This window comes from Microcaecilia unicolor, chromosome 8 (assembly GCF_901765095.1).
Source record: "Microcaecilia unicolor chromosome 8, aMicUni1.1, whole genome shotgun sequence".
Classification (NCBI taxonomy): domain Eukaryota; kingdom Metazoa; phylum Chordata; class Amphibia; order Gymnophiona; family Siphonopidae; genus Microcaecilia; species Microcaecilia unicolor.
The window spans coordinates 48,432,933-48,445,460 of NC_044038.1; the positions used below are offsets into that span (position 1 = coordinate 48,432,933).

At 44.3% G+C, this 12,528-nt stretch overlaps 1 protein-coding gene across 2 annotated transcripts in view; it reads right to left on the reverse strand.

Moving 5' to 3' along the window:
• Positions 1 to 12,237, reverse strand: part of RHBDF1 (rhomboid 5 homolog 1) — a 224,058-nt gene extending 211,821 nt beyond the window's left edge. Inside the window, exon 1 of one of the 2 annotated variants that reach the window (XM_030212218.1) lies at positions 12,014 to 12,237. The gene's annotated coding sequence lies outside the window, so the exon portion shown is untranslated. The remainder of the gene's footprint in view (positions 1 to 12,013) is intronic. The other variant, XM_030212219.1, reaches the window with a different exon arrangement.
• Positions 12,238 to 12,528: the final 291 nt, after the last annotated feature.

Sequence of the window (12,528 nt, forward strand, 5' to 3'; positions counted from 1 at the left end):
TTTTTTTTTTTGTTACATTTGTACCCTGCGCTTTGGCTCAATGCGGCTTACATATACAGGTACTTATTTGTACCTGGGGCAATGGAGGGTTAAGTGACTTGCCCAGAATCACAAGGAGCTGCCTGTGCCTGAAGTGGGAATCAAACTCAGTTCCCCAGGACCAGAGTCCACCACCCTAACCACTAGGCCACTCCTCCACCTTCAGCCTTTGCCTTTCTTCTCTTCTGGTTCCAGTCTCCAGTAACTGCTGCTGATTTGTGAATTGGAGTATGAGGAAGTGCCACAGACCTATCTGGCAGAGAAAGAAATGCCGAACCCAGTAGCTGGAGAGCATTTGTCCTCCTGTCACTGGCTTTCAGATCTCAGACCCTATTTCTGGGTACTTCCTAGTGACCCAAATGGTCACCCTTGGAGACAGGATGCTGGGCTCAGTGAATCTTTGGTCTGACCTGACTTGGCATGGCTTATGCTCATACAATTATACATGAAGCCAGTCTCTGAAACAGTATCCTTTGCGTTGCTTTCAAAAGAGTCTTTCTGTACTACTGTCATTCTTCCCTGTGCCTTGAAATGAACAGAATCTGGCTTGTTTTATGTAGCAGTTTTACATTGGCCGTAAGAACCTTAAGTGTGTGGACAGGATTTCATAAAGTGGAACTCTGCCTTTCATCTGGAATGAACTGTGCTAGCTTCCTATATTCACTTTTTGCAGTGCCAGGGATGCTGTCAGAGTTATATATAACATATAACAATAGGGTTGAAAGAGCATTCGTGTTCAGGTTTCCTGTCCAGCACAGCGGCCAGCAGTCAGAAGAGCTGTGTTGGTGACACGCTTGGGCCTGGGGGAGGGAGAGTTGCCATTGCCACAGCGACTCCTGGTGGCCATAGAGCAGTGCTTGAGGGTAAGCCTTATCAGAGACTTTTCCCTCCATCCCTCAGATCCTTCAAGGGTACTGGTATGGGCCCAGTATGTTTTCTGGATTTGGCTGGATGGAGGCTAATGGTTACTAATAGAGGAAGGAGGGGACGCTCACACCTACTAATCCCAATCCTTATGGTTAATAGTTTTAAGTACTTAAGAGTAATTATTGATTATAGATTCTTTTGATGAGCAGATATCTGCTTTGGTGAAGACCAGAATTTTTTACTTTGAAGCAAATTCGTACAGTGGAACATTAGACGAAAAGATTTTACATACTTTAATTCATGCATTATTTGTTTCTAAATTAGATTGTGGTAATGTTTTTTTTTTTATGCAGGTATTTCTAGTGGCAATTTAAAGAGATTGCAGACTTTACAAAATGCTGCCCTTAGGCTTCTGGGGAATTTATGTAAATGTGATCATATTATATCATTGTTTCTTCCTTATCATTGGCTTCTAGTTAAATATAGAATTAACTTTAAGATTTTGAGTTTGGCCCATAGAGCTTTTTATTTACATCAGCCTTATTTGGGTTCTTTTGTTGTTCCTTATACCCCAAGAAGAGTGTTGCAATCATTGCAAGATTCTTGGATGGTATGACCACATATATCAAGGGTGTATTGGGTAGTAAGACGAGAAAGGGCTTTCTTTTGGCCGCTAGCCCCTTTCTTGTGGAATGGATTACCAAAGTATATTAGAATGGAGGAAACTTTTTAAGTTTACGGTGTTTCTTAAAACTTTTAATATTGGGTAGCTTTTAATATTCAATTAGATGACAATGGCAAAGTGTATTAGGAACCCTGGGATTTAGGATTCAGTGTTCTGTTCTTCTATTGGAATGGATGGTCTTGTTTTGAATATATGTAGGTCTTTTTTTAAAATTTTCTTTATGGAGTTCTTTTCTAGTTACTTATTGTTGTTTTTATTGTATTGTAAACCACTTAGATCCTTTATAGGCCAGGCAGTATTGGAAATGAGACGTTAGAATGGAACTGAGAATTTGGAATAATTGTACAATAGGGGTTTTAATTAATTATGATGATCTGTGAGAAACTGCTTAAACAGAGAGGCTTTAAGGTATTTCCGGAATATCAAATATTTAGGTTCCCATCTGATGAATTTCAGGAGGGAATTCCACCATTCAGTACAGAATTAAGGGAATCCCGACATGTAGATCACATTTTTGCAACTGGGATAGAGCAGAGGGTTAGATAATCTCTTGAACCAGGGAGAGCACTGCGAAGGGGGAGATCAATTAAAGGTTGCAAATAATCAGGGGTTAAGTCATTAAGAGGCATATTTTCAAAGCACTTTGGGAGGCTAAGTTCCATAGGTTTCTATGGAACTTTGGGAGGCTAAGTGCTTTGAAAATGAGCTTGATAGAGTTTTGAAAACAAATGTATATATAGTTTGAATGTTATTCTGGCTTTGATCATCAGAAGCTGAGAATCTATCCAGTATATCCAAGTCTCCAACCAAACTAATGACTAGGAAAAATACTCAAAAATCTTTAGTATAATACTGGCAACCCTTAGATTGAGAAGATATGTTTTCAAATAAGATACTCCAGAGAAAGAACTGAAATGTTGCTTTGAGTGTTTTACAACAGAGCTAAGGGAGTGTGAAAAAAAAAACAGGTCATAAAACATGTAGCCTCAGTTTCATTAAAAGCACTAGTAGCCCAGAGAGGTAACTAACACCTTTTAGGTAATTGTACTAGTGAACATTTAGCACTCCTGAGACAACAGATGTTGGGCATCATAAGAACATAAGCATTGCCATACTAGAACAGACCAAAGGTCCATCAAGCCCAGTATCCTGTTTCCAACAGTGGCCAATTCAGGTCACAAGTACCTGGCAAGATCCCAGAAAAGTAAAACAGATTTTATGCTGCTTACTCTAGAAATAACCAGCTGATTGCCCAAGTCCATCTTAATAATGGCTTATGGACTTTTCTTTTATGAAATTATCCAAACCTGTTTTAAACCCTGTTAAGCTAACTGTTTTTACACATTCTTTGGCAACGAATTCCAGAGTTTAACTACACACTGAGTGAATAAATATTTTCTCCAGTTTGTTTTACTACTTAGTTGCTTCAGTGCCTCCTAGACCTAGTATTTTTGGAAAGAGTAAACAAGTGATTCCTCTCTTCTTGTTCCAGTTCATTCAATATTTTATAGACCTCTATCATATCTCCTCTCAGCTATCTCTTCTCCAAGATGAACTGCCCTAGCCACTTTAAGCTTTCCTCATAAGGAAATCATCCCATCCCCCTTTATCATTTTTGTAATCCAAAAATCTAGGGTAGGGTAGTGGATGTCATACACCGCCTTCCTGTGATACAGCCAAAGGGGTTTACATATTTTAGTCAGGTACTTTCTCTTTCCCTAGTGGGCCCACTATCCGGGACAATGGAGGGTAAAGTGACTTGCCAGGGGTTACAATGAGCTGTAGTAGGAATCAAACCCATTTCTCCAGATTCTCAGCCCACTGCACGATTAGGCTACTCCTCCACTCCTTTATACACCATTGCTTGCAGGGCTGGAACTAGAGGATGACCATCATGAGAATGGAAGCAGAGGCATGGAGGTCTGGGTAACCCATTCTCTCTGGTGGCCTGCTGCTTAATAGTTTTTACAAAGTTATCCTTCTTCCAAAGGGCCTCATTTTTGGATTACAGGCTGCTGCATTTGTCAATAATAAACTCAGAACCAAACCCTCTGCAAGTGAGCTGCACAACTGTATAATGCCAGCATCCATCACAATGGCATATTGTGTAGGTACAACCTGGATAAATTGGTGTATAGGGGGAAGGGGAAGAGATTCTGGATTTATCTTGTGTGTCTTTTTCAGTTGTAGCTCAAGGCAAGTTAAATTCATGAGGGTTTACTCCAGGAGGATGAATTACTGAAAGAGATATTCCCATCCCCACCAGTGCTAGCTTTCAGACAGCCACCCAACTTAAAACACAAGCTAATTAGAAGTAAGCTCCCAACACAGACTCAACAAGAAGAGAATGGCACACATCCTTGCAATATATCCAGCTGCAAACTATGCCAAAACATCTCACAGGACCCCACAGTCATTCATAAAATGGAAAAACATTCAAGGAATCCTTCACATGCTTATCTTCCAATGTGGTATACATCATCCAGTGTAAAAAATGTGACCAAGGATGCTATATTGGAGAAACAAGCCAGATGCTAAAAACAAGATTTAACTTACATAGACATCACATGAAAAACGCCATTGCCAGCCAGGATGCCACGCCTGTGGGGCAACACTTTACAAAAACAGAACACTGTACTAGTGATTTCATAGTAAGAATCCTGAAAGGTAACTTTAAAACAATACAGGAACATAAGACCTTTGAAGTCAGAATGATTAAATATTTTGACACCAACCAGACTGGACTTAACAGAGATCTGGGCTTTCTAGCCCATTATAAGCCATAAAATTGCTTTGTTTGTCACTCTCCTGTCTCCATGCATATCCCCCTGTCTCACCCATCCACCTCCATCCCCACCCTGTTAGATTGTCACTGAAATGCTTGATGTCTCACTTATATATACTGTCATCTACCAAGATTTGCTTATTTCCGATCTGACGAAGAAGGGCAACCTTCGAAAACTAATCAAAAAATGTACTAAGTTATGTCCAATAAAAAAGGTATCATCTTATTTTCTTTTTCATGTTTTATTTGTATTGATTACCTTTAAAAGTGGACTAACACGGCTACCACACCTCTCTACTCAATCTAAGATTGTGAGCCCTCCTGGGACAGAGAAATATCCAGTGTACCTGAACGTAGCTCACCTTGAGCTACTACTGAAAAAGGTGTGAGCAAAATCTAAATAAATAAATAAAAGAGGCCGATGCAGAAAGTTTCCGTGGACAGTGAAGTGGGGCACATGATGCAGAAAAGTGTTTTGTGCAGATGGCAATGCTGTGTAAATCCACACACTGGACACCAGCTCATAGCACAGTGATAAAGCTATTGGTTATTCTGCCCTGATACAGGGAAGTGCGCAGGGACTTTTCAAGCTCAGCACAATGCAAGAGTTTTAATGCCATGTCCAAGGAGGTATAGAACATTTAAGGGCCCTTTTACTAAGTCGCAGTAAAACGTGGCCTGCGGTAGTGTGGGCACGTGGGATTGCCACGCGCCAAGGCCACTCTTTACTATGGTGGGAAAAACCCTGTTTTTTTAAATTGAGGTCCTTAATGGACATGAGCTAATTTTCTAACTGGCGCACAGTCATTTTACTGCCTGAGCCCTTACCACCACCTATTTAGGAGGCTGTAAAGGCTCACGCACTACTCCCACCCAGAGTAATCAGGCAGCACGCAGTGATGGCCATGCACTGCCTGATTACTGCCAGGAATGCCTACTCCCCCCCACCCAACTAGAAAATAACAAATTTTTCTAACAGGAAATGGTTTGTGCCAAAAACAAGGCTACCACAGGGCGTCAGGCTGTGCCCAGCAGTAGTGCTGCTTCCCATGTGCTACCCATGCGGTAATCCTTAGTTTGTTCTTCCGCATATACTGTCTGTGAGGACTTAATGCTGGTTTCCTCTTTTGGCCAGACTTCAAAGTGCCTCCCCGCTGCTCCCCTCTCCCAACCCCCCGCAACACTACAAACCTTGACTGGCGGGACTCCACAACACTACATGCATGCTCAATTTCATGAAAAATCGAGCCAGGGCCACCAAGAGGAGGGGCGGGGAAGCAAAATTCCCCAGGCCCGGGCCTCCAAGGGGGGCCCAGCGCTGGGGTCTCTCTTTCTCCTGCTCCTGATGGGACCCAAGTGATCACATCTTGACAGGAGCAGGAGAGAGAAAACTCCGGCGCCGGGCCCCCCCCCCTTGGAGGCTGGGGAGGACACGCTGCTCTTCTGCCCACTGCTGAGCAGCCGCCCTAAGAGGAAACAGGGGCAGGCAGTTTGGAGGAAGAAGACGTCTTCTGCTGGCTAGGCCTGGGATCCCTGCCAGCCAAGGTATTTCAGCAGTGGCAGTGATCGGGGGGGGGGGGGGGGCGGCAGGGGGCAGTAGTGATTGGTGACTTGGGGGGGGTGGCAGTGGCCCTGCCCCCGGTTCAGTCTCTCAGCAGCCCTGAATCGAGCATGCACAACATGAGGGGAAGCAGGGCAGGCAAACACTTCAGCTGGTGGGTGTTTGGACAATGCAGGGGGGAGGGGAGCGGTGGGGAGGCAGGCCAAAATTTTGGGCTCTGGACCCCCCCCTACTTTGGGATCTGGCTACACCCCTGCCTGGGACCCCGTGCCACGAGGGCCCCAAGACTGCCTCAACCTGAAGGACACATAGCAGGCAAGTGGGCTTTGATGCCCCTTCCTGCCTTGGGCCTAATGCAGAACCCCCCTTATCAATGGCTTGTGATCCTCCTTCATGCTTGGCTGACCAATGCAAGAACATTGCAAGAAGCCAGCAAGGAGCTCATGTGCACCGACAGTGTAATCTCGAGTTACTCTGCATGTGTGATCCCAGAAATAAAGAGCTATAAATAGCATTTGTTTTCAGAGTTATTTTTACCTTGAAGCGACAGAGCATATAATCACAAATAGTGCCTATCCACACACACACACCTACCTCTGGAGTCTGAGTGCTGTGGTGCTGCTTTAATGCAGTGTCACACAGTGTCCCCTGCTCTCTACACCTTATCATTGGAACCGTGACCTGTGTTCCACTTTCCTGCTCACACTGAAAGGCTGCCAGCAGACATCCAGGGTTCACAGGAGTCCATAGGCTAAAAAATGCCTCTATATAATTAACAAATATGTTAGTGTAGAGGGACAGGGAAGGTTGTAACTCAGTAACACATTAAATGAATGTAGATAAAGACCTGCATGATCCATCCACTCTGCCTAACAAGGCAGCCAGAGCTGCACCTGCCACTCTGTGCAGGTTATAGCCATTCATGATTAAACACTAGTTTGCAATCATGCTACCCACATAGAGGCAGTTAAATATGATGCAGTTTTGCAACAGTATTGTTAACCACATTGAGCTCAGGTTGCTGGGATAATGTGGCATACAAATGTCATTTATTTATTACTAGTAAAAAAGGTCCATTTCGTACAGAAATGAAACGGGCGCTAGCAAAGTTTTCCTCGGAGTGTGTATGTTTGAGAGAGTGAGTGTGTGAGAGAGAGTGAATGTGCGCGTGTGTGTGTGACAGAGGGACAGTGAGACTGGGTGCGAGTGTGTGTGTGAGAATGAGAGTATGTGCCAGGGTCTCCCCCCCCCCCCCCCGGTCTGTCTCCCAGTTGCAGTTGCAGGGGGGATTCCCCCCTCCCTCCCAGTTCCAGGGGGGTTCCCCCCGTCCCTTTCTCCCAGTTGCAGGGTCCCCCCTCCCAGTTGCAGGGTCTGTCTGGGTCCCCTCTCCTTTTGTCCTCAATTTAAAAACGACAATGTGAAGCAGCAGCTCCTAGGTTTGCTTGTTTGTGAGTGTATAGCAATGACGGCTGCGTGGGGGAGTTGAAACAGAGATTAACCAATGGGCTTCCTTGCTTACCGTACACTTGCTTGGGTCACTTCCACTCCTGTGTATTAAACGTCCTGAAGCATGTCATAGGTTTGCTTCTTTTGTTTTCAGTGAATGGGATGACGGCTGTGCTGGAGTCGTAGCCAGTGGTGTTTCCTCCCCCCCCCCCCCGCCCGGCCGGCCGCCCGCTTCCGAGTCGCCAGTGGTCCTCGACCCCGAGCCCTCACCCGCCTCCTCCACATTGGACACTCGCCACAGCCATTTGCTCGCCGTGTTGCCGCCCTCCCTCTTCGTCCTGTGCGAGAGTGTGAACCTGGCCTCTCTCCTGCTTTCGGCTACTGATTGGCTCCTTGAATGTGCTCCGCCCTCAACGTCATTACGTTTGACGCAAGGGCGGGGCCCACATCTGCTGCTACAGAGCTTTGAACAAACGAACTGGCTTCATTGACGTCAGTGGTCAATGGAACGTTGAGAGTGCTTTTTATGTCCAGATGGGGCGTGGCCTAGGGCGCAGATGGGCGTGGCTGAGTGCGGGAGTCCGAATAGCCTAGGTCAGGAGCCACAGTTGGAGAGAGGTGAGCTTCAGAACGTCTGAGGGGGATTCAGAATGTCTGAGGGGGATTTTATTTATATAGATTATTAATTTATATTTTGCTCACACCTTTTTCAGTAGTAGCTCAAGGTGAGTTACATTCAGGTACTCTGGATATTTCTCTGTCCCAGGAGAGCTCACAATCTAAGTTTGTACCTGAGATAATGGAGGGTTAAGATCACAAGAAGCAGCAGTGGGATTTGAACCGGCCACCTGTGGATTTCAAGACCAGTGCTCTAACCAGTAGGCCAGTCTGCCACATAAATAAATAAACTTACTGATTTCAACATTAACATGTCTTCCCCTCCTCCTAAAGAAGCGCAGCACCCTCACTCATAGCTATAATAAAGGGATATACAATACATAGTCTTGATCTTCATCTGCCTTTCACTATTTGCAGGACACAGACTGTAGACGTCTGCCCAGCATTAGCCTTTGTTCCCAACTGATGAGTTGCCGAATCTACACCTGTCTGTTGTAGGACACAGGCTGTAAAAGACTGCTCAGAGCTGGTCTTTGTTTACAACTTTGTGAAGGTCTTTATTTTGGAAACTGCAGGAAAGACTAATCTTGCTTTTAGCAGGTAGCGAAATTTACAGCAAAATACTCAAATTTTTTTTAATTTTGTTATTTTTTTAACAAATGGATTAAACATTTTTTCTCTAAGGATTGAGGGGTCCTTTTACTAAGCACCTATGCACGCCCAATGTGCTCCAAATTGGAATCACCGCCCGGTTACCGTGTGCCCTTGTGGGAATTTCGATTTTGGAACGCGTCTGCTATGCGCGTCTGAAAATACTTTTTATTTTCTGATGCGCATAGACCATTACCGCCTGGTTACCGTGTGAGACCTTACCGCTAGGTCAATTGCTTGTGGTAAGGTCTCACACCCAAAATGGACGCGCTGCAATTTTCATTTTTCCGCATGTCCATTTTCAGCAAAAATTTTAAAAAGGCATTTTTTTATATGTGCATTAAAAAATAATTCTGCACGCGTCAACACTATCTCAGGCCACTTTTCAACGCACCTTAGTAAAAGGACCCCTAAATGATAAAATCTCTTCAGAGCATCTGGCACTTGACCATCAAGCTAACAAGCTGCTTAAATTGTGTGTCCTACATAATATAATACAATAAGAAATTTCCTTGGTCTGGAATATTTCCATAAAAGAATTTCACTACAGCTTCTTAATACAGAAGAAGCAGAAAAAGGTAAAACAAGACTTTACCATGCATCACAAATCACAAATGTGAATCATGAAAAGATAATTCTGTGTCAGCAGGCTGCTCAAAATGTTTCCTCTAACTGTTTCAAGGGCAAGTGGCTTTTTGGAGTTAAGTTACACTGTAATCCTTTCAGATCTTTATATTTCTAACTTAACATCAATAAACAACAATGGGGAAGTGAGAGCAGATTTCTAAAGAGGGCAAAGTCCTTTCTCCTCCTCCTCCTAAGATTGGGAAGATCACCAGTCTATTTGGCAGGTGAGATCGCTCACATACACTAGAAGTGGAGACAAAGTTCTTAGATCACAACACTCAGATGGAAAGCTGGACACTTGTTTTCTCTAATTCCCACCAGCATCACCATAGAAAGAGCCAGATGCACAAAACTAGCCGGGCCAGCAAAGTGCGATCTTGGCTGGTTCTAGCCAGTTTAGCGAGCACGGAATTCAGCAAGAAATGCAGAAAGGGGTTTCTGCGTGCTTTTTATCGTTCGCTTTAGCAGCCAACGAGAATCCTATACAGATGTATTACAACGAGATGATTTTTATTCCAATGCACATTCCATGCAATGTACAGAAAAGAGTGCCCACCCTTAACGAGAGAAATTTTAATGGGAGGTCAGGAGCTGCAGTAGCATGACGGTGGTTTCCCCGGCGGAGCAGTCTGCTGTCATGTTTGCATATGTGTGTCAAAGAAGTTGTCTCGAAACAACAACACCAAAAAAAAAAGTCTGTAGCATGTTGTGGAGGTACATCCACAGCATCCACATGGCTTTCATACACAGCTTTTACACATGGCTTTTATACATGCAACATTTGCTTATTTCCGATCTGACGAAGAAAGGCAACCTTCGAAAGCTAATCAAGAAATGTATTAAGTTATGTCCAATAAAAAAAAGGTATCATCTTATTTTCTTTTCCATGTTTTGTTTTATTTCTATTGATTACCTTTAAAAGTGGACTAACACGGCTACCACACCTCTCTATACATGCACATAAAACCAATAAAGGGCCCCGGGATGTGAAAGTTGCCATGGAACACTGTGGAGGGGTGTCCATAGCGCACGGGACTCTGGGTATGGGTATAGCATTGACGCTTTGCGAGTTACTGTTCTACGCATGCGCTAGGCACTTTTCCTACCAGGCTGCTTGCTGAAATTACGTGCTGCTCATTTACATGTGATTTACTTCCAGCATTGCTTGCTATTTAGAAACTGGTAACTTTTACCGGGGATCAAAAGGACACTTTTTTTGTGATGGCTTTTGTGAATCGGCACCAAAAACAGTATAGCATTATGTGTGGGTAGATGTGTTCTAATTGCACCAAGTTTTCAAGATGTAGAAGGCCTCTGACAGAAAAATGTTCTTTTCAGATCCCTCCCTATGTGTAGATCATCTACAGGCAACCTAGAAAGTAGGCTGCATTAGGTCTGGGTGGATCTTCTTGTTGGATCAGAGGATTTTGATGGGTTTTCTTTTGAAAGTTTATTGGCTGTATTTACTACATATTACTGTACTCAAATAATAGTGATTAGGGTTGAAATTTTAGGCCCACTGCAGTGCTAAAATAACATCCTGATCAGTTGCCTAAATGCCACCCAAGTAGCCCCTACAGAGTGGCTCAAGGAAGGAGGAGGCTACCCATAGCCTGTTCTGGGGAGTGGACCCTTAATATGAACGTCTTCCACGGAGCTTGATCTTTCCAAAATGCACCATACTAGGCACAAAGATCAGAATATGGCAAACCGAACGACTTCTGAAGCCCTCTATCCTAATGTTCCCAGTTTACACCTAATAATTTCATATACGTAATATCGGTGTACAGTGCACGCACAAGTCAATTCACAAGATAGAATGTCCCTTCCCTTAAGCGTTTACTAACTAAAGCAGAGGCGGATAGGTAATGTTCCATAGGACGCTCAGAGAGCCAGAACTCGACTTTCCAGATCTGCAGCTCTATGCTCAAACCAGTCAAAAATTACATTGATAGGCTTAGCTTAGAGTAAATTCTACCACAACTTTTTAAAGCTCTGATCAAGCAAGGAAGGTGTTTGGTGCTCCTGGGGTGTTAACCAAGAGAAGACTGAGAAGAACGTGGAGAGATGTGATCAGTGGTGCAACAGGTGGGTTTTGATCTTACAGTGCTGACAAATAGCATTAGTTACAGTAAGAGGGTTCTGAGATTTAAACCTCGTTGCAAGCTCTGCAGTGGACTTTCCACGTAAGGAATTCAAGGAACACCTGTCACTAGAGGGAACCTGCGAGAAACTGCTGCACCTTCTCAAACTTCGTACTGTAAGATTAAGGCGCCCTGAATACTGTGAAATTCGGCGTTTCCTAAACTTGTCAATACCTAGCAACATTACAAGGGCTGACAGTTTCTAAACCTTTTATTCAAATGTTTTTTTTTTAAGTACATAGAATAAGAGCCGGATGCTAAACAACACCAATTACCCCTCCCTAGACACAGAAGAAAGCTTTCTTCAATGTGGAGTTACTCCTCCTGCACCCACAGAGCTGGCACTTTGAATTCTTATGCTGGAGTTTGGTGGAGCAGCACAGTGCTCTTGGCCCAACAGCGCGTAATCCTCCATGAAATAATGAACTATCATGCACTACAGAAAAATCTTGGGAGTATCTGAATCTGATACACAAGGCAAAGACATGAAGAGAATCAACAGCCCCACAAGCGGCTCCCACGTAGGGCAATGCTGGGAGGAGATCGTGCAACCGAAACCTAAAGCAAACAGGCATGTGTCATCCACTTACCCAGCTGTAGTCTCCAGAGCACGGATACTTAGCAATCCAACAGGCAAAACAAGCTCCTATATTCCATTCAAAAAGGCTCTTCTGCTAACAGGCGCTGAATAATTATGAATTTCAAATGCAAGATCTAAAAACAAATAAATAAATAGACATCCACAGACACCGTCCGAGAATTCCAGCTCAAGGTGCAACTTGGTGACAAGTTTCGACGATCCACAGCAGAGCAACCAGTAAAAAAAAAAAAAAAGCCCCGCCCCTCTGCCAATCAACGGCCCGGGAATGCGGTTCCTACGGAAACTATGCAAATGAAGAGGCGGGGCCGGAAGGGTTTGAAAAGTCACCGCGTTGCCTTAGGAGCTCCGAGTCCGCAGCAGTCGTCGAGAGTGGCTGCTGTGGCTGCGTTGCGTCTGCTGGAGCTGGGGAGGTTTGTCTGCCCTTCTCTGGGCTCTGACTCACCTAGGAGGAATTCCTCCTCCAGGAATGATTAAATTAGTGCCGTCGCCTCCCCGAAGGGGAGC